Below are 26,517 nucleotides of genomic sequence, written 5' to 3' on the forward strand. Positions count from 1 at the left end.
CTGCCTCCAGCCAGCATGGAGGGCCGATGTGGGGGCTGGCCCGTCGGACAGTGACCAGCGCCGCGGCGGTAACAGGTGACTTTCAGCGAGTCAGGGCCCTGGGCCAGCAGGGCAGCTGACTGGCAGCACCTCTGGCTGGCGGTGGGGAGGCTGGGCCCGGTTTCTTGGGCCTCAAGGCTGGACCTGCTCGTCTCTGCACCGATGCCTCCCCGGAAACCCTGACATCTGATGTTCCATTCTGAGCTCGGGTCTCTCATCCACGCAATGACAGACTGTGTTTGGGGGCAGATGTGCCGGTAGAGATCTGTTTAAACTAAGGGATGTGGGACTAGATGCTGGGACCTGGGGATCTGGGGGCGTGGGCCCTGCTCCAGTAGTAGCACCTGAGTGGGAGCCTCCCCGAGGGCCTCGGGCTCCTGCACCTGGGCTTCCACCTGCGAAGGTGCGGCTGTGTGCCTGGGACTGAGCCGGGGTGTCGTGGAGGTGCTCAGGGCAGGAGGTCAGCTGTCCTTTCCGCTGGCGGAATGGGTGGCGGCTGTGTGTGTGGCTCCACCGCCTGTTGGTCTGTCTGTCCATCCATCGTGGTCCCTCTCCACGCCACACTCCTGGCCTGATCTAGAGGCTCCGGGAGGACTCGTGGGGCAACCATGCTGTGTCCCTGAGTCCGGAGAGGGCAGGCCCGAGAGGTCCCCGTGTCCGGGGGGCTTTTCTGGCCCCAGGAAGAGCCTGGCCGCCCCGTCCAGCTGTGATGGCTGTGGTTGGGAAAGGAAGCAGCTGGACAGCTCGCCACCGGGAGCCCCAGCTGCACAGTTCTCTGGGCTGCCGGCTGGCGGGCACTTCTGAGAGCCAGCCCCAGGCTTACCCTCCTCCGCGTGGGCTGTGTCTGTCCCCTGCAGGGACTGCACTTCCCCACTGAGGCTGGCTCCCTGGTGGCCCCAGGGATCTGTCCCAGGCAGCCTCCCCCCACCCGCCCCACCCGCCCCCTCCCAGGGCCGAGCAGTCAGTGCAGCGGGGAGAGGGGTGGGGGGGGTCAGAGACGCCCCAGGAACTTCCCTGAGCGGGCTTCGACAGTCATCCAGAAAGACAGGGCCGCCAGGCAGCTGCTCCCGCGACTGCACCAGCTTCAGGCGGCCTCACGGAGAAGGCGGCTCGGCCTGCTGCCCGCTGAGCCCAGGCCCTGCAGGGCTGGCAAGCAAGGGGGCCTGCCAGGCCGGCCTATGTGGGGCAGCTACGCACGTTCCCTGCCACCGTAGCTTCCTCCAGAGACGTGAGGTGAGCTGCCTGAGGTCACAGGCGGCGTGGGATGGAGCCCAGGTCTGCTGACGTGGGCCGGCTTGTCGGGCCCTGTGGCCCCCGCGGCTCGTCTCACGCCCTCCGCCTGAGGGTGGCCACTCTGCTCAGTCCTGGCCCCGCTGCTGCCTGGGCCCTTGCTCTGTCGCACTCCAGACCGCACGGCCCCAGCCCGCAGCCTCCTGGCCCCCAGCAGCCTGCTCATCATGCCCGCTGGCCTTTGGCTCTGAAGCGGGGGCCCCGGCCCGGTCCTCAGCTCCCCACTGGCTCCCAGCCCGCTCCCAGCTGGCCAGGAGCCCGAGGGCCCAGCCCTGGCCCCACGCTGCCCGCGTCCCTCCTTGCCTCCCTCCATAGCCCTATTCCTGCTGCTCCCCACTGTCTCCAGCCCAGGCCTTACTCCCGGAGAACTGCGCGACCGGGCGGGACTGCCCAGGCTGAGGGCGCAGGCGCCGGCCCCCCTCAGAGGCCCGTGGTGCTTGGATGCAGTCAGAGACGCGTGCGGCCGCCGGGAGGGGCCAGCGCTGTCCGGCCCGCTGGGCCCTTTGTGAGGCCCCCACCCCCGACTGAGCAGCCCCCGCTGCTGACCTGTCAGAGCAGGAAGCTCCCACGTGACAGTGCGGCTCTCCTGCCCGACACCCTGGCCACCGTCCTGACCCCTCTGTCAGAGGCGAGGAGGCTCAGGGCACAGAGGGTGGGCTCCCCAAGGGCCAGAGAGTAAGGACAGGTCCAGCCCTTCCCAGTCGTCAGTCCTTCTTCAAAGCTCCCCACCCCCTCTACTCCCCGCGGGGGACCCGGCCCGAGAGGCCATTCCTGGGTCGGGGCAGCCAGCCTGGCAGGCTTGGGGACCGCCCGAGTCCAGAGCTTGGCCAAGTAACGAGGCACCACCTCCCTTAGGCCCTCAGGGAAGCTCCCGACGGCCACGTCACCCTGGCCGGCGTCCTGGGACAGACCCTCGTCGGCCGCCCTAGAGGCCAAGGGATGCTCCCTCTCACCGACCCTCTCCTGAGCGGCCAGGCCACTGGGCCCGAGGGGTGGTCAAGCGTGGCTTTCTGTGGGGGTGTGGCCGAGTGTGGTCACCGGGAGGGCCCCCACCTCCACACGTCACCCAGCTGCAGGGGTGTCTTTGACAGTGGAGCTTCAGCCCCGTTTCGTCAGGGACCCCAGAATCATGACCTGATGTCCAGTGCATATCGGGATTTGTCTGGCGGGAGGACCTCCAGGGTTGCTTGCTTCACAGCTGTTCCGCCTGATGTGTGACGTCAGTGTTTGGATGCAGGGTGCAGGGGTCTCTCTGTACTCTCGGACTGAAGCGGGTTCCAGTGGAAGTCCCCCCCAAAGAGCGCCCTCCTGGGCCTCTGCCTGGAGTCCAGGCTGGGGGGCCATGTGGGAGGCAGCGTTGAGGGCTGGGACTCTCCCTCACGGCCCATGAGAGCCTCTCCCCATCAGGGTGGACACACTCAGAGAAGCCAGACACGTTCCCGGAGGCCTCACAGCCTGCCTGCAGGAAGGGGGCGGTGGCAGGGCCTTGCCCCCACCCCGGCCAGCCTCGTCTCTGCACAAACAGCTCTGGAGCCCAGTCTCCAACCGTTAGTGGCGTCTTCGAAGTGCGCCCTATGATTTATTAATCCTGCGTTGGAACGCTTCAAAGGCCCGTAGCTGCTGCGTCAGGACCAGACCCTATGGAAGGCTGATGCTCAGAAAACCATTTGGCTCCCATGAAAAATGCATAGCAGCATTGGAAGCAGCCGTGAGGTCCGTGTTAGCCCCACTGCTGTTGGGGCCGGCGCCCAGCCTGGCGCCGTGGTGGCCCTTGGAGACCCTGGCCTGGCCTGGCCTGCCTGCAGGGACTGGGGGAGCGCAGCCCTGTTGGGACAAGGCGCTGGGCTCCAGTCCTGTGCTGGCCCCACAGATGGAGGCGGGCAGCTGGCACGGTGCTCAGGGTTCCCCACTGGGAGCCTTTAAAAAGGCTTTGGGCAAGACAGACAAAGGAACTTTCTAGGGCAGGGGTGCGCCGTCCACCGTGGCAGCCACTGGCCACGTGTTGCTACCAAGCTCTTGGAATGGGGGGACTCAGGAGCCCTGTGCTTTTGGGGGTCACAGACAAACACCTGCTTCTAAGTCCCGTGGTCCCTTGGGGATCCATGGGGAGCTGGGCCTGCTACACAGCTGAGCCAGTGAGCTCCGCCCACAGGCTGGGACCCGCCTCACCCCCACCTCCAGCCCTGCCGCTGCTGGGCATCTGAGCTTGTCCCTGCGGGAGGGGCTTTTCTGCAGGGCTTGCTATCTGGAGGAGGTGCCACCTGGGAGGAGGTGCTCCCTGGGGGAGGGGCGCTTCCTGGGAGGAGGTACTCCCTGGGGAAGGGGCACTCTCTGGGAGGAGGTGCTCCCTGGGGGAGGGGCACTCTCTGGGAAGAGGTGCTCCCTGCAGGAGGGGTGCTCCCTGGGAGGAGGTGCTCCTTGGAGAGTGTCCAGGGCCTCTCTAAGGCCTCCCATCCACATGAAAGCCCCTGGGGATGCAAACAGGGGTCGTCAAGCCCAGCATCTCAGCCCCTTTCCAGGGACCCTTGTCAGTGATGAGGCTGGAGCCTAGGGGGCATTGTCCACACATATGCACACACACACTCGTGCCTGCTCAGGCACACTCACATACACACTCACACATACTTACACATGTCCACACATGCTCACACACACACACGCTCACACACATACACTCACACATGCTCACACTCACACTTGCTCACATACTCACACACACATGTTCACACATGTTCACACATTCTCACATTCACACACATGCTCACACACATTTACACACACTCACACATGCTCACACACACATGCTCACACACATACACTCACACATGCTCACACACACACTCAAACACACACTCAAGCACACTCACACACATGCTCACACTCACACTTGCTCACATGCTCACACACACATGTTCACACATGCTCACACTCACACACATGCCCACACACATTTACACACACTCACACATGCTCACACACACATGCTCACACACATACACTCACACATGCTCACACACACACTCAAGCACACTCACACACATGCTCACACTCACACTTGCTCACGTGCTCACATGCTCACACACACATGTTCACACATGCTCACACTCACACACATGCTCACACTCACACTTGCTCACATACTCACATGCTCACACACATGTTCACACATGTTCATGCTCACACACATGCTCACACTCACACTTGCTCACATGCTCACACACATGTTCACACATGCTCACACTCACACACATGCCCACACACATTTACACACACACATTTACACACACACATGCTCACACACATACACTCACACATGCTCACACACACACTCAAGCACACTCACACACATGCTCACACTCACACTTGCTCACATGCTCACATGCTCACACACACATGTTCACACATGCTCACACTCACACACATGCTCACACTCACACTTGCTCACATACTCACATGCTCACACACACATGTTCACACATGTTCACGCTCACACACATGCTCACACTCACACTTGCTCACATGCTCACACACACATGTTCACACATGCTCACACTCACACACATGCCCACACACATTTACACACACTCACACATGCTCACACACACAAGTGCTGGTCACGCTGCGTCCCTATCAGCCCTCTGGCCACACCCTCCCCTCCATGGGAACCGGGGCCTGGGCGTCGGGGCCCTCAGTGCTCAGCCCGTTCCTGGGCTGCAGCTGGGCGTCCGGCTCGCGGTGAGCTGGCCGTCTCTCCACACGTCCGCAGCCGGCTTCCTTTCCTGGGCTCAGCTTCTGACCGTCTGAGGAAAGCAGGACTTAAACACCACGGGGAAAGTGCTCTCCTGCCCCTCCCCTGCCTGCCCTCCTGGCGGGGGCCTGTGAGCGTGGGATGACGCTGATGAGCCCTCGTGGGCTGGGAGCAGGGCGCACGTTGAAAGGGGTCTGTGGACTGAGCCAGGCCAGGCAGACAGCAGGCAGCCACCTCCCCAGGGAGGGTCAAGAGGGGATGCTGAGCCGTGGGCCGCGGAGGGCAGGGGCAGGGCTGGCTGCAGCCTGAGCCCAGCTCGCTCAGTCGCCTCCCGGGGCAGCGGAAGGCCTGCTTGGCCTGGCCTCAGTCCCTCCAGCCTCTGGGCAGCTCCCGTCCACCACACAGGGTCCAGCAGGCTCGGGTGTGCGCCTGCGGCTCTCATGGCCTCTGGGAGGTGCTCCAGGCCTGTCCTCCCCGCCGTCCCCACCCCCTCCACCCCGCAGCCTCCCCAGGATGTTTCTGGGCTCCCGTCTGAGGGCTGGGCAGGGTGCCTGCCATGGCGGGCTGTGAGCGCCCCCCACCCTCAGTCGAGGGTGAGAAGGGCCTGCTCCCCACCCGCCCCCTTCCCTCGAGTCTAGGAGCCCCCGTCTGGTTCCTGCCACCCTTGGTCTCCCATGAGGGTGGCTGGGTGCTGCGGGCTGGGCGCTGCCTGCTCTGAGCAGAACTGTGGGCTCACTAGCCTCCCCGCTTCCCCAGTGCCCGTCGCCCAGGCACCCTAGGGCTGGGCAGCCACCCTTGCCGACCCCCACCTTGTCCTAAGAGCTGACAGCACCCCCAGGAGCAGAGAGAGGCCACACGGGCCCCCGACTTGGCACTCTGGCCGGATGTCTGCCCGCTGCCCCCTGCCTGGTGCCCGCGGGCCCCACACTGTCCTGGAGGAGGTCAGGGGCTGAGAGTCTCCCAGGCCTGTGCCCAGGGGCCGCCCCCGGTGAAGCAGGCACATGGAGCTGCTCATCTGGGCGCTTCAGCTGAGCACAGTGGGGCCCTGACCCCATCCTTGTGAGGTGGGCGGAGGGACAACCTCGAGGGGTTTGCCCGGCAGAGCTCACATTGGGCTGTTGGCTGCTGCTGCTGCTGAGTCGCTTCAGTCGTGCCCGACTCTGTGCGACCCCATAGACGGCCGCCCACCAGGCTCCCCCGGCCCTGGGATTCCCAGGCAAGAACACTGGAGCGGGTGCCATTTCCTTCTCCAGTGCAGGAAAGTGAAAGTGAAAGTGAAGCCGCTCAGTCGTGTCCGACTCTTCGTGACCCCACAGACTGCAGCCCACCAGGCTCCTCCGTCCATGGGATTTCCCAAGCAAGAGCACTGGAGTGGGGTGCCACTGCCTTCTCTTGGCAGCAGTTTATTCAGGAATACTCGTGAATGTTCCCTGCACACACAGGGCGGGGCTCTCCCTCCAGGGCTGCCCCGACCCCACAGCGGGCCCAGGACGGCGACCTGGGGCTCCAGCTCGAAGAAGAGAAGCAGGCCAGACGGGTTCTCTCTCTTAGGGGTTTGCTGAAGGAACATGGAGGGAACGTGCCGTCAGCAGAGGGAGCGGGAGCCGAGCGACTGTGAGCCACGAGGCTCTCGGGGGAGGCCGAGGACAGGTGGGGCGGCAAGGCCGGGCCGAGGCTTGAGGAGACTAGGGGAGACACAGCTCTCCAAGTGCGCCCCAGGGACCCCGAAGGTGCCGGAGGCTCTTCTAGGCAAGAGGTGAGCTGAGGACCAGTCCTCTCAAGGATGTGGGCTCTTCAGGGCCACACGTGAGTGATGGCAAGATGGCGGTGCAGGCAAGGACCCCGGTTCCCATCCAGCCAGGTGGCGGAGACCCCACGGGGCCCTCCCGGACAAGTGTTTTTTATTTCTGGAAAACTGTTCAGAAAGTTATATTATCAGGTAATGGTCTTATTGTTGTTATTTACAAATAAATGAGCGTGAAAGCAGTTCTCAGTTTAAATTTCTATTACAGAGAAGAATGAAACAAGAGCTACTGGGGTCCTCAAAAGTTTTTAAGAGTTAAAAAGTTTCCAAGCCCAGAGATTTGAGAATTGATGGTGTAAAGAGAAGCAAAGACCCGCGAGGAGAGAGGATGTCCCCTGGCCTGCCCGGAAGCGGCTTCCCGCACGTCTCTGTGTGGCTGGAGTGTGGGTCTTTTCCTGTGGACCCCGTCTCTCCCTCTCCTTTGCAGGTGGTGCAGGTCAGTCCACAGGGTCCTGGGGAGGGCAGAGAGGCTAGGAGGACACTTCCTGGTTGGGGGAGAAGAGGAGAGAACTTTCCAGTAAAGCAGATCCCGATGGGCAGGGAGCTGGCCGTGGCCTGGCTGACCGACCCGGGGGGGGGGCGGGCTGATCTCACCAGCACGTCCCTCCCGCCCTCCCTGGGCTGCACGCGGCTTCTGCCTTTCGGGTTCTCCATCCTGCGGTTACAGTGATGGCTGACCCTTAGACACCCACGTGGGGAAGAAGGCATTTTCGAGGTGTGTGGGCCCAGCCTGCTCTCAGAAATAGCTCCTGAGACGAGGGTCCCCACTGCTGGCCCCAGCATGACACAGGCCTGTCTTCCGCAAGGGCTGGGCTGAGGCAGTCGGGGCCGAGGACACCTGTGTGTGCCCACCAGGCCAGGTCACAGGGCAGCGGGCACTCGGGCGTTTGCTGAGGCTGGCGTGGCCAGGGCCGTCAGCGAGGACTCCTTGTCCCTCAGGAGGGGGGTCCCCACGGGGCACTCTGTGGGGCGCATAGGTGGGGGCTGCAAGCCCAGGCCTCTGACCTCTGATGGGGCGCGTGAGACAGGAACGGCCGGGGGCCGCACTGGACAGCCGGAGGCCTGTGCCCACCCCGGGAGGAAGCGTGATCCAGTCACAAGGCCCTGATGCCGCAGGCCTGCCAGGGAACCACGGTGGCAGGCCCGGCACGGCTCTCGCAGAAAGGAAGGCAGAGGCTGGAGCAGGCCCCGGGCTGGGCTCCCGAGCCGCTGCGTGGAGGTCGCTTCCTGCCCCGCCGGGCCGCGTGCCTGGCCGGCAGCTCTCCCGCGCACTCTTGGCCGCCCCCGCGGGCCTGGGCTTGGGCTGCAGAGGGGCAGGCTTCCAGGCGGATGGAGCCAAAGGCTCCCTGGACAAACCGGAGTTACCTCGGGCCAACTGGGACGGGATTCCTGCAGGACTCCCGCGCCGGCTTGCTGCTGCCCGCTGGGCGCCGTGCCTGGGGTGGGGGCGCAGGAGGACACTCAGGGCAGGACCAGGACCGAGACGCACCCAGGGCCACGTGACGTTTGTGGAGAGGGGTTGCTTGCTGTTTCCTCTCCTCTGAGACTGCCATCTCCCCGCGTCAGACAAAACCCAAAGGCCCAATGCTCAGTAAAATAATAATGAGCCACAGAAACCCATGGCTCATTAACATAAACAGTATTTCCAAGAAAAAGCAACTCCCGTCACCAGCTCAGAGGGGCTCCTGAGGCCCAGGCTTCGTGGGAGGGCACAGGTGCCCCTGCTGGACACACACACGGGCACACGGACACACACACACACGGACACACACATACACACGGACACACACATACACACGGGTACACACATACACACAGACACACACGTACACACGGGCACACGCACACGGGCACACGGGCACACACATACACATAGACACACACACGCACACATGGGCACACGGGCACACACACACGGGCACAGACACACACACATATACAGGCACACGGACACACATACACACAGGCACACAGACACACACACGCACACACGGGCACACGGGCACACACATGCACACACGGGCACACGGGCACACACATGCACACACGGGCACACGGGCACACACATGCACATGGGCACACGGACACACACACATGGGTACACGCACACACACGGGCACAGACACACACGGGCACACGGACACACGCACACACGGGCACACACGGGCACACGGGTACACACACACGGCACAGGGACACACACACAGGCACACGGACACACACAGAGACACACGGACACACACACACGGGCACATGGACACACACACATTCAGGGCACATGGACACACACATACACATGTACACACACGCACACACGGGCACACACACGGGCACACGGACACACACACACACGGGCACACGGACACAGACACACATTCAGGGCACATAGACATACACACATGGATACACACACACCGAAACACAGGCACACACACATACAGGCACACGGACACACACACACGGCACATGGACACACACATTAGGGCACATAGACATACACACACTCACACACGGACACACACACACCTGACTTGGCATGCCCCGTCCCCACCCGGCTGGTTCTGACGTCTGTAATCTGGGCACCAGACTGTGGGTGTCCATCCGGACCACCAACCTCCTTGAGGCCATCACGATGAATTCTAGGTGCATTTTATCTGACTCACACCAGTCATCATGCCTGGAAACTCTGAATCTGGAAGATAAAACACCGGCTCCAGGAGATGCTGGGGGAAGGGCAGGGGCTGAGCGGGCATGACCCCCTCTCTTCCAGCCCCCAGCCCCCCAGGACACCCCCTCACCCTCTAGAAAATGCCCTGAGAATCCCAAACCAGAGCCTCTCAAGGATTAAATCAGACCCTGGAGGTGAGGAAAAGGGGCCCCTCCCATTCCGGCTGAGGCCGAGAGGAGAACCCAGCTGCACGGCCCGCACGCCGCCTCCCGGGGATGCGGGGTCCTCACTCGGGGCCCCCTGCACCCCCCAGGTAGGCCGACAGTGTCAGGGTGGTAGGAGGGGCCGCAGGTTGGGGGCTGGGGCTAATCCCGGATCACCACCCTGGGGCAAGTCGGGCGGCCCTGGGGGATACCGCGGTCTCCTCTCCTTTTTGCTGAGCCCCCCCAACAATCCTGAGAGAGCCTTGCTGAGGCCTTCAGAGGCCCCCGTGCACTCCAGGCCCTGGGAACTCTCCAGGCCCGAGTGGGCAAGAAACCCGATCGGCCCTAATTGCCTGTGGGGATTAGCGGGGCCCAGACAGCCCCTTCTTCAGGTGAGCTCTCTGCCGCCCTGCGGGGACCACCTTCCCCAGAGTGGGGCCTCCTGTGAGCCTGGATTAGTTCGGGCAAACAGATTCGTCTCCGGGGCCTTGAAAGGCCCGCGAGCCCCCATGCAGTGCGCAGCGGGGCAGACAGCAGGCAGGCGAGCAGAGGGCAGTGGCAGCCCAGGGAAGGGGCGGCTACCTGCCCCCCGCCCCACATGGACCGGAGCGGGGCCTGGGGCTCCCCCGGGCCGGCTCACCTGTGCTCGCCCAAGCCTCCGCCTCCCCACGGGGGGCCCAGACTTGCATGCCCCCGCCAGCCGAGGCCCAAACCCCCCGACTGCTTGCTCGGCCCCCCTCGCTGCCCCAGCCCCTCCCCCGCAGATGCCCCCCTCCTCCCAGCGTCGCTGGTGCTGGCGGGCGACAGGCTCCCCTCAACCCTCCTTAACCCCCCGCACCCTCTGCACCACCAGCGTGTTCTGCTCTCCGGAGACGAAAGGTTGCCTCGGGCGCCTGAGATTCTAATGGCCTGTGCACTAACGCTGGGCAACAAAGTCTCTGTCTTAGCTGTGTGTCTGTCCCGCTGTCTGTCTGTCTATCACCATTTACCCTCTAGTCTTGTTTAATGACAGCTGCGGTCCTTTGCAGGGGATTCAGGTTTCAGGATGAGGGAGAAAGAGAAACTCTGTCTTTGAAAACATTTTAATTGTAGTTATAAAACACAGTTAAAATCTACCACCTTAACCTTTTTTTAAAAAAGGACTGTATTTCTGGCTGCGTGTGGGCCTCAGCTGGGGGACAGGGGCCACTCTCTTGCTGCTGTGGGTGGACGCTCAGGAGTGCAGCGAATGGGCTTCTGGGGAACGAGGGTTTTCCCGGGCCAGGGACTGAACCTGTGCTCCCTGCGTTGGCAGGCAGATTCTAACCCCTGGTGCGCCAGGAAGCTCCTCGACCTGACCGTTTCTCAGGGTCAGACCAGGGCGTTAGGCACATCCACGCTGCTGCGCAGCCATTGCCAGAGCCTTCTCACCTCCCCAGCCCGAGGCTCTGACCCCCACCCGCCTCTTCTGTCCGTGTGAGGCCACGGCCCCAGCGACCTCACGGGGTCACGCGGCGTTTGTGCTTCTGTGTCTGGCTCATGTCAGTGAGCATCAGGGCCTCAAGGTCCACCTGAGCCACAGCAGGTGTCGAGGCTTCCTTTCCAAGCCCGAGTGGCAGCCCGTTGAGTGGCTGGACCACGTGGCGTCCATCCATCGCCCGCTGGGGGACACTTGGGTCACTTCCACAGTTTTTAAATACAGTAAAAATTTGATCTGTTCTTTTTTGAACCCTTTGGCTGTACCCTGTAGCATGTGGGACCTTAGCTTCCGGACCAGGGGCTGAAGCTGCACCCCTGCAGAGGAAGCTCGGAAGCCTAACCGCTGGCCTGCCTGCCGGGGAGGCCCCTGCTTCCCCCTTTCACTCGCTGTCAATCACGCTGCTACGAACACGGGTGTGAAAAGGTCATTTTGAGATCCTGTTTTTAATTCTTTTGGATTTACAGCCAGGAGTGTGATTACTGGATCATGGGGTGGTTCTATTTTTAATTTTTGAGGGTGCGTACGCCACTTTCCAGAGCAGTGGTGCTGTTCTGCACTCCCACCCACAGCGCGTGAGGGTCCAGTCTCTCCCCACTCTTGTCCAAGCTGCTCATTTGCCGCCCCCCCCCCCCCCCCCGCTCTTTGATCACGGCCGTCCTGATCCCACAGGTTTTGGCATGTACTTCTGTGAGGATCAGTGATGCTGGCCGTCTTTTCGTGTGCTTCTGGGCCGTTTGCCTAGCATCTTTGGAGAAACGTCTATTGAAATCCGCTGCCTACCCTATGTTTCCAATCAGGTTGTTTGACTTTGTTGTTGAGGCGCAGGAGCTTCTGCAGATCCTGGTCGTCGCCCCTCAGCAGATACGCGACTGCGATTGCACGCGTTCCCCACTCTGCGGCTCCCGCCCTTCCCTGTGCAGGGTTTAAAAGCTTGATGTGGCTGTTTGTCGGGTTAGGGTTTTGCTGCTCGTGTGTCTGGCGTGAGAATTTCTCAGTAACTGACTTGTTGAGGACGGCTCAGGATCCTTTCCTCCTCGAGGGAGCTTGTTAGTATCAGACACTTAATTAGTTGGCACATTAGTTGTTTCCAAAATACCATTCTTTTGCTCTTTTTTTTTGATCTTTGGGAAACCTTGATATTCAAAGTAGGCCTTTGCTTCCCGCTCTTATGAAGACCCTTTGGAGAGAACGTTAGGCATTACCAGAGGGAGGTGGGTGCTGGATTTTCTTAGGGGAGAGGGGTCAGGCTCACGGCCAGCCACGTGAAAGCCAACACCCCCACCGACTGTTGGGCTGGCAGGTTGGGTGAGTACCAGGGTGGTCTGGAGGTGGGAGGGAGAGTGGGGGAGGGCAGCTCAAAGCCCAGGGGCTTGCAGGGTGGGGGGGCCTGGCTGTGGGCCCAGCTGCCCCAACACCCCCCGCCCTGAAGCTGTGGGCCTGAGTCTGTCAAAACACCAGCTGGTGTCCACCCGCGCGCCTCCCCTCCTGCTGGGATCCAGAAACTCAGACAGCTGGTTTTGGCCCCACCTTGGGTCCTGGCACTCCCCAGACCCTGGGCAAGGGGTGTGTTCAGACTTAAAAGAAGTCTGAGTCCACCTTCACAGAGCGGGCGGGTGCAGACAGGGGGCCAGATGCTGGGGCGGAGAAGGCACAGCCCCGGAGGGGCGTGGCCCCCTCCCTGGGGGGCGTGTGTGGTTCAGACCAAAAGGCCAAGGAAGGCAAGCAGAGGGGAGGTGGGGGCCGACCTGGGCGTCCCCCAGACACACCTCGTCCCTGGACAGGCGCTCCCTGCCCACCAAGGGGCCCAGGTAGGTGGCTGGCCGGATCGGAGGTCCTGGGCTGTAGACCAAAGGTGTGACCGTGAGTGGGGAAGGCATGGATGTAAACGCTCCCTATTTCAGAGGTGAGATCAGCTTTTTAAATTTTGTGGATTCTTTACCAGATTCACCAGCGCACAGAGCACGGGCGTCCTAAGTGCACAGTTCTGTTTTCTTTCTTTCCTTTTGTTTTCCTGAACAAAACAAGCCCACGCGAGGAGCCAGCACCAGGTCAAGAAACGTGACCTGCCCCCAGAAGCCTCTCTGGATCGTTTCTTCCAGAAAAGCGCGCATTAGCCTGTAAGACTTCCCGCACCGCAGCGGAGGGGAGCGAACGGGGCCGGTTAGCAGAGCAGAGACGTGGAGGAGACCGAGGCGACTGGAGTTCTCAGCGCATAGAAATGCATGGAGAGAAAACTCCAGAGGCTTTCAGAGTCCTTGAGTATTCAAGAGAATGTTGCATGTGAGAAAACTACCCAAAGCAAGGAAAAGAATAACCTAGTCAAGAATGGAGCCTGTTTTTACCACAAGCTGGAATGCCTTGGGATTCGCAGCATGGGGCGGGCGGGTGGGTGGGGGGAGTGCTCAGAGGTCTAGCCTCAAGAGTGGAAAACATTACCAACAAGGTAAGTTGTACAATGTCTGGCATCCGGCAGAAAATCAGCAGTCATGCAAAGAAGAAGGAAAGTACGACTCATATCAAGCAGAAAAACCAATCGATTGGAGAGGACACAGAACTAACACAGGGTAGGGTTAGCAGGTGGCATTAGCATAGTCATTTGCACCGCATTCTATCTGCACGAAAAGTTAGACAGAGACACAGAAGATAAAGACCTACATCAAACTTCTGGAATGAGAAGCTTCAGTATTTAAGATGAGAAATTACATGCAGAAAAAAATGATGGCAGATTAGACACTATAGAAGAGAAGATTAGCGCATTTGGAGACATATCAGTAGAAACCATCCAAAAATGAAACACACAGAGGAGAACATGAACAAGGTAGCTGAGCTTTGGGGCAACACGCCTGTGACCCAGCATGTGCGCCGCTGGAGTCTCTAAAGGGGAAGAGGACGTGCAGAGAGGACAGGAAAAAGATTTGAAGAACTAAGCCTGATGAAAACATAAACCCAGAGATCCCAGACAAGCGTAGGAAGCATGAGGAAGGCCACACCGAGACGCGCTGTGACTTGCTCAAGACCAGTGCGAAACGGGAGCTCAGACACTGCGCTGTGCACAGAGAAATGCGCCAGCGGACGCCGATTCGAACCCGTGGCGCTCGAAGACAGAGCAGCACCGGTAGTTTGATATAAAATTTCCGTAAACTTTGAATTCTATGCCTAGAGAAAAAAATCTTGTTAAAAAGGCAAACTAAAGCCCACCCAGATACGCTGAAAGAACTGCTCTCCAGTAGGTGGCGCTGTCAGAAGCACGGAAGCCGGCCGTGCGCGCGGAACGGAACTGGCACCGGATGGAAACGCGGGTCCACACAAAACGGAGAAGGCGCTGGCACCCGCTCCGGCACTCTTGCCTGGAGAATCCCATGCGTGAAGGAGCCTGGAGGGCTGCAGTCCATGGGGTCGCTGAGGGTCGGACACGACTGAGCGACTTCACTACACAAAATAAATGGAGAGGATCGGAAATGGTAAACACCAGGGGTACGTCTATAAGACTGATTGCTGTTCAAATCTCCCCGTAAGCGACTGAGTTTGGGGAGTGGCCGAGTGAAGAGTTTAGAAACTTTTCCGGGACAAATATCTCTATTAAGCTGGTCCAATTAGCAAAGACAATTGTTCAGAGTTTCTGGAGACTGACCAAAGGGAGCCACTCACGCCACAGTATCTCCAGAACTGGGCAAGCGGAGTGAGGCTGTGAGACCCAAGCTGGGGGTCACCCCCGACGCCCGGCTCTGAGCCGCAGGAAAGCCATTGCCTCCAGCTTTCTGAGACAAGCAGCTTCCATGTGGACCCAGCAGACCAACCTCCCAGGAAGGGGCCTCAGGAGAGCTCAACCAGATGGCAGCTGGGCTGGGGCCCCTGTCCTCCCGCTCCGGCCGCTGCTCTGCATGGCACATCCAGGCAGGGAGGCAGGTGAAGAGTGTAGAGCTTCTCCCCTCGAGCTCCGTGCCGCTGGAGGGCTGTCCCGGGGGGGTCAGCAGCCGGGGGTCAGCTCCCAAGGTCCTGGTGAGGATGGGTGACCCGGGTGTGCTCAGACCAACGTGCATTGGCGCAGCCCAGCCTGCTGACCGCTGAGCCGCCAGCAGTCGGGACCGGGTAACGGACCCACCTTTACTGCCCTGCCTTCCTGAAGCTCTCTGTGGTAGTGATCTGGTTGGGGTGGCTACTGAAGTGTGACCCTTCCACCCCCAGGTCCTGCCTCCATAGCACAGAACTTCTGCCCAGGGGAGGGCCAGAGCAAGCTCCAAAGACTGCCAACAGCGTTGCCTTGTCAGCCGGTCTGACCTTATTTGGATTGGACTACAGACCAGTTTATGCTCCAGGACGTCCCTGAAAACAATAGAGTAATCAGCCAGCAGCAGGTCAGTGTGTCACCATCTGAGGCAGACAAGCCGGAACTTTAACTGGGCGACTGTGGGAAAACACAAGCAGAGCGCTCCTGGTGAGACCTGAGTCATCCGTGGTGGTCTTTCAGGCTGTGAGCAAGCTCAAACTGCATCCTCTGCAGTGGCAGCCTAGACATTGTCCTTAGCAGACAAGGGTGTTCAGGAACTGCCGCAAACATGCTCAAAGAAGTACAGGGAACCATGGTGAAGAAATTAAAGGAAGGCATTGTGGTGATGACTTACAGAACACAGACCATCAGAGACAGTAGGGATGCCAGAAAGAGCCGACTGAAGTCGCAAGTCGCAAGTATGGTGACCACGGTGACCAGTTCACGAGAGAGGCCCCACAGCAGATCTGAGCCGGCAGAAGAAAGAGTCAGTGAGCTCAAAGACAGCTGAATGCCAGTTGTGTGGCCCGAATAACAGAGAGAGAAGCAATGAGGAAAATGAACGGAGCCACGGGGAATGTGGGACACCGCTCAGCAAACAACGCGTGCGGAGCAGGGGCCCTAGGAGAAGGAGAGTGCTGGATGTAGTCCGTCCTCCGAAGCTGGTGCAGAGCCGTGAGGAGCCGAGAAGGGTAAACCAAAGAGATCCATCCGAGGCGCATTCAGAGTCCACGACACGGGCAAGCGGGAAGAGAAAGGGCAAGCGTGCGGAGCAAGCGGCGGCCTTGAGGAAGCTGGGGCTTCTGTGAACGAGCCCAGTTACAGCGGAAGGAGTCAGAAGGAAAAGCTTCTCATCACATGAGTCCAGGGTTTAGACCCTAGGAAATGCGGGCTATCAGGGCATGGGGTGATGGCCTGTCCATGAGCTCATTGTGGGGATGGTCTCACAGACACGTTCATGCGTAAACAGTGCGCGTAGGCAGAGGCCGCCCACCAGTTCTACACTTAAAGTATGTGTAGTTCATTGTATGAGAACGACGCCTCAGTAAGGCTGTTTCTTGAAAGTGAATCAATTCGTAAAACTCATCACTTCTTAATTAGCTCACGTTTTGCTCCCCAGGCAGGCAGGAAATCCTTAGGCTTTCAGGCTGTGTGACTGACACGGCTGTGTTTCCGTCAAACTTTATTTGACAAAATAGGTGTAAATCTGTTGACCTTCGGGCTATGATTTGCAAACCTGGTCCTGATCGGAAGAAGGAAATGGCCACCCACTCTAGTGTTCTTGCCTGGAGAACCCCACAGACAGAAGAGCCTGGCAGGGTACAGTCCACGGGGTCATGAAAGTCGAACACGACCCAGTGACTAGAGCACCACCTGACCTGGTAGCCGCCTAACCCAGCTTTCTGGACGGGAGCATCTCAGGCTGACCTTGACCTTGGAGGTGCTCATGGCTGGACCCCCGCCTGTCGCGGCCAGGAGCGTTCACAGCTTAGAGACCGGGCTTCTCAGGCCTCGGCGTCTCCCCAGGTGTGGGTCGCGGTGTCGAGAGGTGGGTTTCTGTCCAGGACTTGGGAGAAGCGGCTCTGGGATGGGCAGGTGGTCCTGGCCTGCCAGAGTGGCCTTAGGGTCCAGTCCTAACGGGGAGCAAGTGGCCAGGTCCTGGTCGGGCTGCGGGGTCCTTCTCCCCAAGGCCCTTGGCTCACAGGGCCCTGCGGTGCCATAGCCCCAGCTCACTCCTCGGCCCCTCAGGCGTGTGCCCGTGGCCCTGCAGGACATCCTGGGCTCTCAGGCCCTGTTCCCACCACGAGGCCTGGGCTTGAGTCCTTTCTCTCCTGCCAGAGTGGCCCCAAGCAGCTGCTGATGGTCTCTGAGCCTCAGGCTTCCCCCGCCGCATAGACAGTGTGCCCTGTGACTTGAAGACTCCGCAGGACCGAGGGCTAGGTCTGCCCCGCAGCCCCTGGGGAGGTTGACACAGAGGTCAGGACGCTGTGTCGGGGGCGAGAGCCTCCTGGAGACCTGCTGATGAAGGCCATATGGGCCAACCCTCCTCCTGCCCCCACCCCTGGAATGAAGGCGGGGAGCTGGGGGCCCCAGACACCCAGCCAAGGGGTCCAGGCGGCACACTTGCTGGGAAGGCAGCACCCGCGGCAAACAGGTGGGGAGGCGGGGGTTCGCCCCTCCCGCCACCGCCCAGCCCGCCCTCGGGGCCTGGGGCCCTCCAGGTGCACGGCCGCCTCCCCACCTGGCACTGAAGCCACGCGGCTCTGCAGGAAGAAGTGGCCCCGGGGGTGGGTCAGTCCCGGCAGGGGGGCCCGGGCCCTGTGAGGTGCAGCCTGTGGGGCCCCAGGTCCTGGGACCACAGCCCAGGAAGGTGCGGGCCCCCGGGTGGGCCGCCCAGCCCCCAGGAGCCAGCCTCCATCCGGGCCCCTGGCTGGGATGCACCGTCTCTCTCTCTCTCTCTCTCTCTCTCTCTCTCACACACACACACACACAGACGTGCATTCCCCTGCCGTGAGTACACACCTGGGCTTCCGGAGGGGAGGATCTGTCCTTACTTGTGGTGGCAGCTGGAAGTCCCCGTGGACTCTAATCTGGCCCTGAGCCGCCCGTGGCCTGAGCTCCTTGCTGGGGCTGGTTGTGAGCCCAGCCTAGGGACAGGCCACCCGGCGAAGGGCCAGAACCCTCACGCTCCCTCAGTGTGGGGGTGTGGGAGCCCGTTCTGGCCCCCTGCTCCCCGATGCCCTCAGCTCTGCGTCCCCTGCTGGGCGCGCTCGGCTGGGGCCCCGCCCCGGCGGGCTCTCCGCCTGGCCTGGCGTTCCTCTGCGCCCCCCCTGCACCCTCCTCCCTCCACTGCTGGCAGTAGCTTCCCGCTGTTTCTGCAGATAAAATGCTCAGAGCTGACATTCGGTTGCTGCTGGCTCCAAGCTGCCCGCCCGGCGCTGCCCGCCCGGCGCTGCCCGTGGGCCTCCCGGGCACGAGGTCCTGAGCTGCTGCCGGGCTCCTGCTTCCCAGCATGCTTGTTTGTTTCCATGTGGTCCCCTCCTCCAGGAAGCCCTCCAGAGACCCTCCATGGAAGAGGAGCTGGCCCTCACTCCCTTGCAGGACAGATGTCTCCCGCTGAGCCCTGATTCAAAGCTGGCCCCAGCCAATGGCGGGGGCTGAGGGACGGGGGTGCAGGCCACGTGACTCAGAGCCAGCCACAGCCCCCTGGAGCACTGGCGGCCAGGCCTCCCCAGCCCTCTCCCTGCCAGCTGGGACAGGCGCTCAGACCTTGGCCTTGCCACAGGATTCTATCTTTAACTCCTGGACAGCCAATTCTTCTCTATTTTGAGAGAAAAAAATTCCACTCTGGAGTCTGGTTCAAAAAGTCCTCGCCCAGTTAGGCCAGTTCCCTAGAGAAACAACTGGCCTTTGCCATAGTCTTGTGGAGGGGGTTGGGGGGGGGCAATGGAGAGGAGAGACTAGGAGGGGGGCTGGGGGGAGGGGGGTGAGGAGGGGGAGGGGGCAAGATGGGAGGGGGAGGGCGGGAGGGGGAGGGGACAGGAGGGGAGGGAGGAGGGACAGGAGGGGAGGGACAGGAGGGAGGGGACAGGAGGGGAGGGAGGGGACAGGAGGAGGGGAGGGCAGGAGGGGAGGGCAGGAGGGGAGGGGACAGGAGGGGAGGGGGAGGGGACAGGAGGGGAGGAGGGCAGGAGGAGGGGGCAGGAGGGGAGGGCAGGAGGGGAGGGGACAGGAGGGGAGGGGAGGGGACAGGAGGGAGGGGAGGGCAGGAGGGGGAGGGGCAGGAGGGGAGGGGACAGGAGGGGAGGGAGAGGGGACAGGAGGGAGGGGGAGGGCAGGAGGGGAGGGGGCAGGAGGGGAGGGGCAGGAGGGGAGGGGACAGGAGGGAGGGGGAGGGGACAGGAGGGGAGGGGAGGGCAGGAGGGGGAGGGGACAGGAGGGGAGGGGAGGGACAGGGGAGGGGGGAGGGCAGGAGGGGAGGGGCAGGAGGGGAGGGGACAGGAGGGGAGGGGGAGGGGACAGGAGGGGAGGGGAGGGCAGGAGGGGAGGGACAGGAGGGGAGGGGAGGGGACAGGAGGGAGGGGAGGGCAGGAGGGGAGGGGCAGGAGGGGAGGGGCAGGAGGGGAGGGACAGGAGGGGGAGGGAGGGCCCCCCTCCCTGCAGAGTGGGAGCAGCGGTCCCAGGTGCCTCCTTGGGGCTGCCTGGGGGCTGGTGCGGGGTGACCGGCGGCCCGCGCCCCTGCTGCAGGAAGCTCCTAAGCCCTCGGTCTTGGCCGTCTGCCCTCGAAGTGTGGCCGCACCTGGCTCAGGCCCTCGCCACAGTCGGTGCTGTGGGAAGGGCCACGACGCGTGTGCACCTCCTGGGTGCTGGGCTGTTTCTGGTGTGATGGGCACGCCTGGACACGTATGTGTGCACACGTGCACACGCGTCTGTGGGGACCAGTCTCCCCAGGGCCCCGGCCAGCGCCCTCACCCGACGGCCGCAGTGCACGTTGTCTGTGTCAGCACCGATGTCCGCCGCCGTCTGCGTTCACTGTGACCATCTGTGGGTGCAGAATCGTCTCGTTGGGCTTTCTGAGAGATTTTTAAAAATTGGCAGACTTCATTTTTAGAGCAGCTTTAAGTCTACAGGAAATTGAGCAGAAAGAACAGTGGGTCCCTGTAAACTCCCAGCAGACACACACCGTCCCCGGACGTCACTCTCATCCTCGCCGTCTGGTCAGCATCGCCTTGCTAGCACCAAGTGCGGCTCGCGGTCACCCTCAGCTCTCGCTGTCTCACGTTCCCGGAGCTCTGACGAGCGCACCACGAGGTCTTTGTACACTGACTCCACTGCCCTGAGGACCCCTGTGCTCACCCCCCGACCCCCACCCCGGGCCCTCAGCCGCTTCCGACCTCGCTGCCGTCTCTGTGGTTTCCTTCCTGCAGGACTTCGTTCAGAAACGCCAGTCAGACCATGGCATCCCGCGTGGCCCAGCAGCTGTGCATCTGCGAACCCAGCAATATTTACTGGGAGTCCTGAGTTTATCATCAAGGTTACAGGGCAGCCAAGGGGAGACTGTCCCTGCAGGAGCCGGGGGCGGCATCGCAGCCACAAAACCCACAGACAGCGGCTGAGCCACGTGGCCCCAGATGCGTCGGTGCCAAGGACAGAGGTGCTCCGGGGCTCCTGAGAGGGGGAGGGGGCAGGGCTCTCTGGGCAAAGCCCGGGTGGATGGGACCTCAGCAGGCCCACAGAGAGTGAAGGCTGGCACAGCGGCCCTGCAGGGCTCTGAGAGGCGGTGGGCTGCAGATGGGGCAGGTCTGCAGGCTGGGGGCACGGGGCGCGTCTTTCCTGCCTGAAGCCCGGCGCCTGCGACCCCGCGGGGACGGTCTCCCCCACTTGACATCCGTCACCCAGGGCGGCAGGGCCGTGCTTGGGCCGCTGTGGTGCGCTGGGGTCAGGCAGGTGCCCTCCTGTGCCAGTCCGCAGGGTGGGAAGGAGCTGGGCCAGGTGTGGGCGGTGACCGTGGGCAGGGTCTCGGGGCCTGTGCCGCTGAGCCCCCCAGCTGAGAAGCCAGCATGCAAGTGAAGGGACGTGGGCCTCAGCTCCAAGCCCGAGGGGCAGGAGTGTCCCCCGGCACCGCTTCTGCGCGGGAGCACCCTGAGCCAGCCTCTGCGACTCCCTTTCTGCAGCACAGGGCCTCACCAGCACCCAGCGGCCTTGGCTCCAGCCTCCTGGCGGGGGTTACTCTTAAACGGGGGCCTGAGACGAGGGTCTTGAAGGGGCAGAGGCACCCATCAGAGCCCCAGGGCCCTTCTGATCCCTCCAAACAGTGGGACCAGGCGGCTGGGAGGGGAGTGTGGTGGACAAGCTGTCGCCTTCTGGGCGACACGGAGGTGAAGGATTCAGAGTCCCCACCCTGCAGCCTGGGCTCTTGAGAGGAAGGCCCCAGCGACAACACCGTCCGTTTCTGACGCCCGCCGGTCTCCGTGCTCTCCTGTGGAGGTGGGGGTGGTGAGCAGGGGCCCCTGGGGAGGCTGGCTGAGAGGGGAGGACGGTCGCCGGAAAGCCGGGGCTGCAGCCCTTGTTCCCACCTCCAGGCCCGAGGCTTTCTGGACACTGGCTCTGGGCGCCAAGCTAGGGTCAGACTCTGCAGTTTCTGGGTCCTCCTTGGCTGGATGAGAGCAGGCCCCGTGTGGAGCAGCAAGGCCTGACAGCAGCCTCAGGCAGACGCACCTGGGTCCCTGGAGGTCAGGTGAGCACCCCCGTCTCCCCGTGCACCCCCGCCTCTACCCCTGTGCCCCTCCCCAGGCTCTATGTCAGGCAGACCCTCCGGCTGCCCTCCTGAGTCCGCCCTCATTGTGGGGGTTGGACTTTGGCTTGAAGGTGGGAGGGCAGCGGGGAGGGGATGAGCCCCAAGGCTCCTCTTCCGTTGTCTGGAACCGACCCATCCACACGATGTGCTCAGAGCTGAGGCCGCCGGACACTTGCCTCGCCTCCAGGCCCAGCCGTCCGGAGGCCTCAGGCCCCAGATGCCCATGGGAAAGGAAGTCGGTGGCTACAGGGGCCATTTGAGGCCAGCGTGGGCGAGCTGGCAACTGGAGGCCTTAATTACCGTCGGCGCGGGGGCCTCCAGCGCACCTGGAAGAAGAGCTGTGGACAGCTCGCCCAGGGCCGTTTGTGGGGTATCGTCACAAGCGCCGCCTCCTGTCCCCCCTCACCCTAGTCACTGAGACACGGGGTGCGTGTGGGCGAGGGGCTCTCTGCTCAGAGGAGCCGGTGGCCAGAGGATGGCTGCGGCCCTGTGACGCGGCTTCCCGCCACCAGCGCCCGCAGACGGTCGGATACCCTGGCTGCCGGGAGCCCAGCCCATCCGCCTCTGCTTCCGGCCAGGGCCTCCCGGTTCCCATCACAGGGCCTGGGTGCTCCCAGGAGGAGCTCCGGGTAGGCTCAGCCCTGGCTCCAGCATCGGGGTGGAGGCCAAGTGAGGAGAAGTGGGGACCGCCCGAGTCTCCCCAGGCCCCAGGGCTGTGCAGGCTGCAGGGGACGGAGTGTGGGCCCCTCCTGAGCTGGTGTGGGCCCGGGACGCGTGCCTCTCAGTGCATCAGCTTCAGTTCAGGTCAGCTCAGTCGCTCAGTCGTGTCCGACTCTCTGCGACCCCATGAATCGCAGCACGCCAGGCCTCCTGTCCATCACCAACTCCCGGAGTTCACTCAGACTCACGTCCATCGAGTCGGTGATGCCATCCAGCCATCTCATCCTTGTAACCCCTTCTCCTCCTGCCCCCAATCCCTCCTAGCATCAGAGTCTTTTCCAATGAGTCAACTCTTCACAGGAGGTGGCCAAAGTACTGGAGCTTCAGCTTTAGCATCATTCCTTACTAAGAAATCCCAGGACCGATCTCCTTTAGAATGGACTGGTTGGACCTCCTTGCAGTCCAAGGAACTCTCAAGAGTCTTCTCCAACACCACAGTTCAAAAGCATCAATTCTTCAGCACTCAGCTTTCTTCACAGTCCAACTCTCACATCCATACATGACCACTGGAAAAACCATAGCCTTGACTAGACGGACCTTTGTTGGCAAAGTAATGTCTCTGCTCTTCAATATGCTATCTGGGTTGGTCATAACTTTCCTTCCAAGGAGTAAGTGTCAGCTTCCTCTCCTGCAAATCCAGAGTGTTTCCCTCCCGGGACACATTCATATTAAATGCTCCAGACTACACCTGAGCATAGTTGGTGCCCAAAAATGAGGACTGCTTTTTTGTTTACTAACTAGAAGTAGATAATGATATTTCCAGCTGCGTGTGGTCATCTCCAACCTTGAGAAAAATCCTGTCTTGTTTTCCAGCTGAAGAAATCCACCCCAGCCCCGGTCTACCTGGGTTTCTGGTATGAATGGTGTGGCATTTGGTCAAAGGCATTTTCTGCACCAACTGATATCGTGACGTCCTGTTTCTTTTTCACCTTGCTGATGGAGTGAATTACATTCTAGGTTTTTCTACATTGAATAGACTCGCAAACTTGGAACAGATCCCACTGGGTTTTGGTGTCTAAATCTTTTACGCATTGTTGGATTCAACTTGCTTTTATTTTATGGAGGACTTTTGGATCTAGGTTCGTGAGAGACGTTGGTCGTGGGGGTTTTGTTTGTTTTTCGCACTGTCTTCATCTTGCTTTGCCCTCAGGACCGTGCCAGCTTCGCGGAGTGGGCTGGGACGTGCTCCCGCCTGTGTTCTGGAAGAAACTGCATAAAATAGGTGTTGCTCCTTTGCAAATTTTTGGTGGAATTCTTTAGCGAAACCACTGGGTCTGGGAGGTTCTTTTTTTTTTTTTAAGGAAATTCTAAATTATCAACACAGTTTCTTCCTGGTTATAGGACCATTCAAATCATCTGTTTCATCCTGGCTGAGTTTTGAAGGTGTGTGTTTGGGGACTTTGTCCTCTTATCGTCCTCCTCTTGTCTGCTTCCGTCCTCAGCGCCTCCGCCCCGGGGCCCCGCTGCCGGTGTCTAGGCCCTAAACGCGGCCCGGAACCGGCGAGCACGCAGCCGCTCCTGCCGCTGCCTCACGGCCCTTCGATGGCACTGACTCGGGCAGAGTGTTTTCCCTGACACGGCCGGCTTCAGGTCTGGACTCCACTCAGGCTGTGCCTGGCCCAGGAGAGAGCCAACCCAAGGACACTCCATTCAGGGGTCGCCTGAGACCCATGACCAGTACAACCAGGCCTCCAGGGGCGCAGGACAGTGGGAACAGGTCCCTGGCACGGACTTGGATGCAGGAACTGGGAAGACTGCTAGAGCCTCGTTTAAGGCCTAGACTCCGGCAGCAGAGGCCACGGGGCAGCGGTGCTGAGAGAGGAGCGTCCTCAGGGAAGCCCGCAGGGTCCTCAGGCGAGGCGGCCCACCGAGAGCCCCGGAGGCCGACCTCTGGGTCCCCTCACCACTTCCACACGGCACTGGAAGGTCCCTGACAGCCCCCAAGGGTCACAGAGACTGTCACAAGCACCGCAGAGCCAACCAGAGCCTGGCACGAGGAAGACGCAGAAAGGAGCCAGGGCCGCGGGCACAGGGGCAGGGCCGGGCCAGGCCCCAGGGCTGCTCACGGGCGTCCTCGGCCAGGCTGAAGGGCACTGCGCTGACTCTCCTTCCTGTAGCCCGGCCCGTCTGACCACGGCCTCTCCTCTGCGGGCCTCGGTGCCGGCCCCTGTACTGAGGGTGCCACGGCTGCCTCCAGCCTCACTGAGCACCAATATTGTCATTATCAGCAGAAGACGGGGTGCTCGACATGGAGCCCCTCCGCAAAGCCTGGCTCTGTTTCTCATGGAGCCTCTGGACACACAGCAGGCACACAGGAAACATTCCTGAGCTAGTGACTGTCTCCAGCCGGGCCTGTCTCGACATTTTCTGAAGTTCTGCTGAACCAAGTCATCCATGTACCCACCTTCTGCCCATCTGTCTTCCCACCCTCCACGCATCCATCACCCACTCACCCATCCATCCATCCATCCATCCTCACCCATCACCTATTCTTCCAGCCATCGATCCATCCATTCATCCATCCACACAGGATGTCCTCAGGGAACAGCTGCGTCCAGCACCTCTGATAAGGTGAGGCTTGTCACAGGCTATTGGCCCATCGCTCAGACAAGGTGAGGCTTGTCACAGGCTATTGGCCCATTGCTCAGACAAGGGCACGGAGGCTTGGATACAGAAAGCGGCCCTGGTCTCCAGGCTGCCAGCCCCCCACTCTTGCTGGGAGAGCTGGGCTTCATGTCCTCTTACGGTCTGGCTGTTCCCTCGTGTCCAAGCCTCATGTCCCCGGCCCTCCCAGCTGCAGACCTGTCTGTCCGCCCCCACAGGCCGAGCACTGCCGCTGGTCACCAGCAGACCTGAGGCCGCAGCCTAAGTGCCAGCTCCTGGACCCCTTGTCCCAGGGGCCTGCACCCAGCTTGCGGCGGGAGACAGTGGAGAGTGTCCCGAGGAGGGGCGGTGGGGTGGCGGGCTGAGCGGCGGGTCCCGGCCCGCGCAGGGCAGGCCTGGCGGGCGCCACCCTCCAGGAGCAACAAGCTGCTGCCTGCCTGCAGCTTCCGTCCTTCCTCCCGGCTGCCGCTGAGCCGACTGCGGCCGGGGGGGTGTGGGGGTGCAGGGGGGAAGGGCCTGCATCCCTTGGCTCCCCCCACCCTCCAGCAGACACCAGCCAGCCTCCCTCAGGGCAGAGCCCCCTCCCGGGCATTCCAGAGCAACACGCTCCCTCCTGGCCCACAGCGGTCTCTCCTGGGGCAGAGCACCCCGGTTCCCATGCCGGCCACCCTCCTGCCTCTCTGCCTGGCGAGCTCCTCTTTGACCTCTGAGACCCTTTGAGATGCTCCCGTTATGGGAAGAGTCCTGAGGAGGTGAACCCAGGGAAGGAGGGGCGGGAGTCAGAACACGACTCCAGGAGTTGCCCCCGCCTCCCCGCAAGGCCCTGCGCCCCTCCAAGCTGGCCTGCCCTGAGGCCCCATCCGGGGGGCTGCGTATCCCGCGCCCGGCGGTGTTTCTCATGGCCCCAGAAGGAGGCCGTGGCCTGGGCATGCACTAGGGTGGACATTCAGCCTGGGCGCCAGAGCCAGTCCCTTCGCAGGCGCCTCCTCCAGGCCTGGGGCCTCCCAGGAGCCACCCACCTGGGGCTTTCCTGAGCCTCCAAGCCTCCCTGCCTCCCTGCGTCCTGCCGCTCCCTGCCTGTGGGTTTTGGAGGTCCCGTCCCTCAAGAGCGGGCGACTCTCCCCAGGCCCTGGGGTCCTGACGCCCTGTGCTTGGATCTTACTGCCCAGAAGGTGGGAACCACCCTCTTGCAGAGAAACAGACCTTGGGGTCTGGATGCTGAGGGTCAGATTGGTGAGGGCCTCTGGGGTCACGCGACTGGTTGGGGGCAGCTGGCTGCAGCAGACCAGCCACAGAGCTGGGGGCCTGTCTCACTGGGTTCATTCCTGGAGGCTCTGCGGCAACACTGGGGCCCTTACGGCGTCTCCAGGGCCACTGGGAGCCTTGTGGGGTCCAGCAGCCTGGCTGGAGTCAGCGC

At 61.7% G+C, this 26,517-nt stretch overlaps 2 long non-coding RNA genes across 2 annotated transcripts; one reads left to right on the plus strand and one right to left on the minus strand.

Annotated features, from left to right (window-relative positions):
- Positions 1-11,638: 11,638 nt before the first annotated feature.
- On the minus strand, positions 11,639-18,245 carry LOC132658593 (uncharacterized). Its single transcript, XR_009598448.1, has 2 exons — positions 18,002-18,245; positions 11,639-17,435 (listed from the first exon to the last, which is right to left on the minus strand). It is a non-coding gene; the product is annotated as an uncharacterized LOC132658593 (long non-coding RNA).
- Positions 18,246-19,717: 1,472 nt separating this feature from the next.
- Positions 19,718-23,736, plus strand: LOC132658594 (uncharacterized). The gene is made up of 3 exons (XR_009598449.1): positions 19,718-21,466; positions 21,562-21,716; positions 22,797-23,736. It is a non-coding gene; the product is annotated as an uncharacterized LOC132658594 (long non-coding RNA).
- Positions 23,737-26,517: the final 2,781 nt, after the last annotated feature.

Source organism: Ovis aries, chromosome 24 (assembly GCF_016772045.2).
Source record: "Ovis aries strain OAR_USU_Benz2616 breed Rambouillet chromosome 24, ARS-UI_Ramb_v3.0, whole genome shotgun sequence".
Taxonomy (NCBI): Eukaryota; Metazoa; Chordata; class Mammalia; order Artiodactyla; family Bovidae; genus Ovis; species Ovis aries.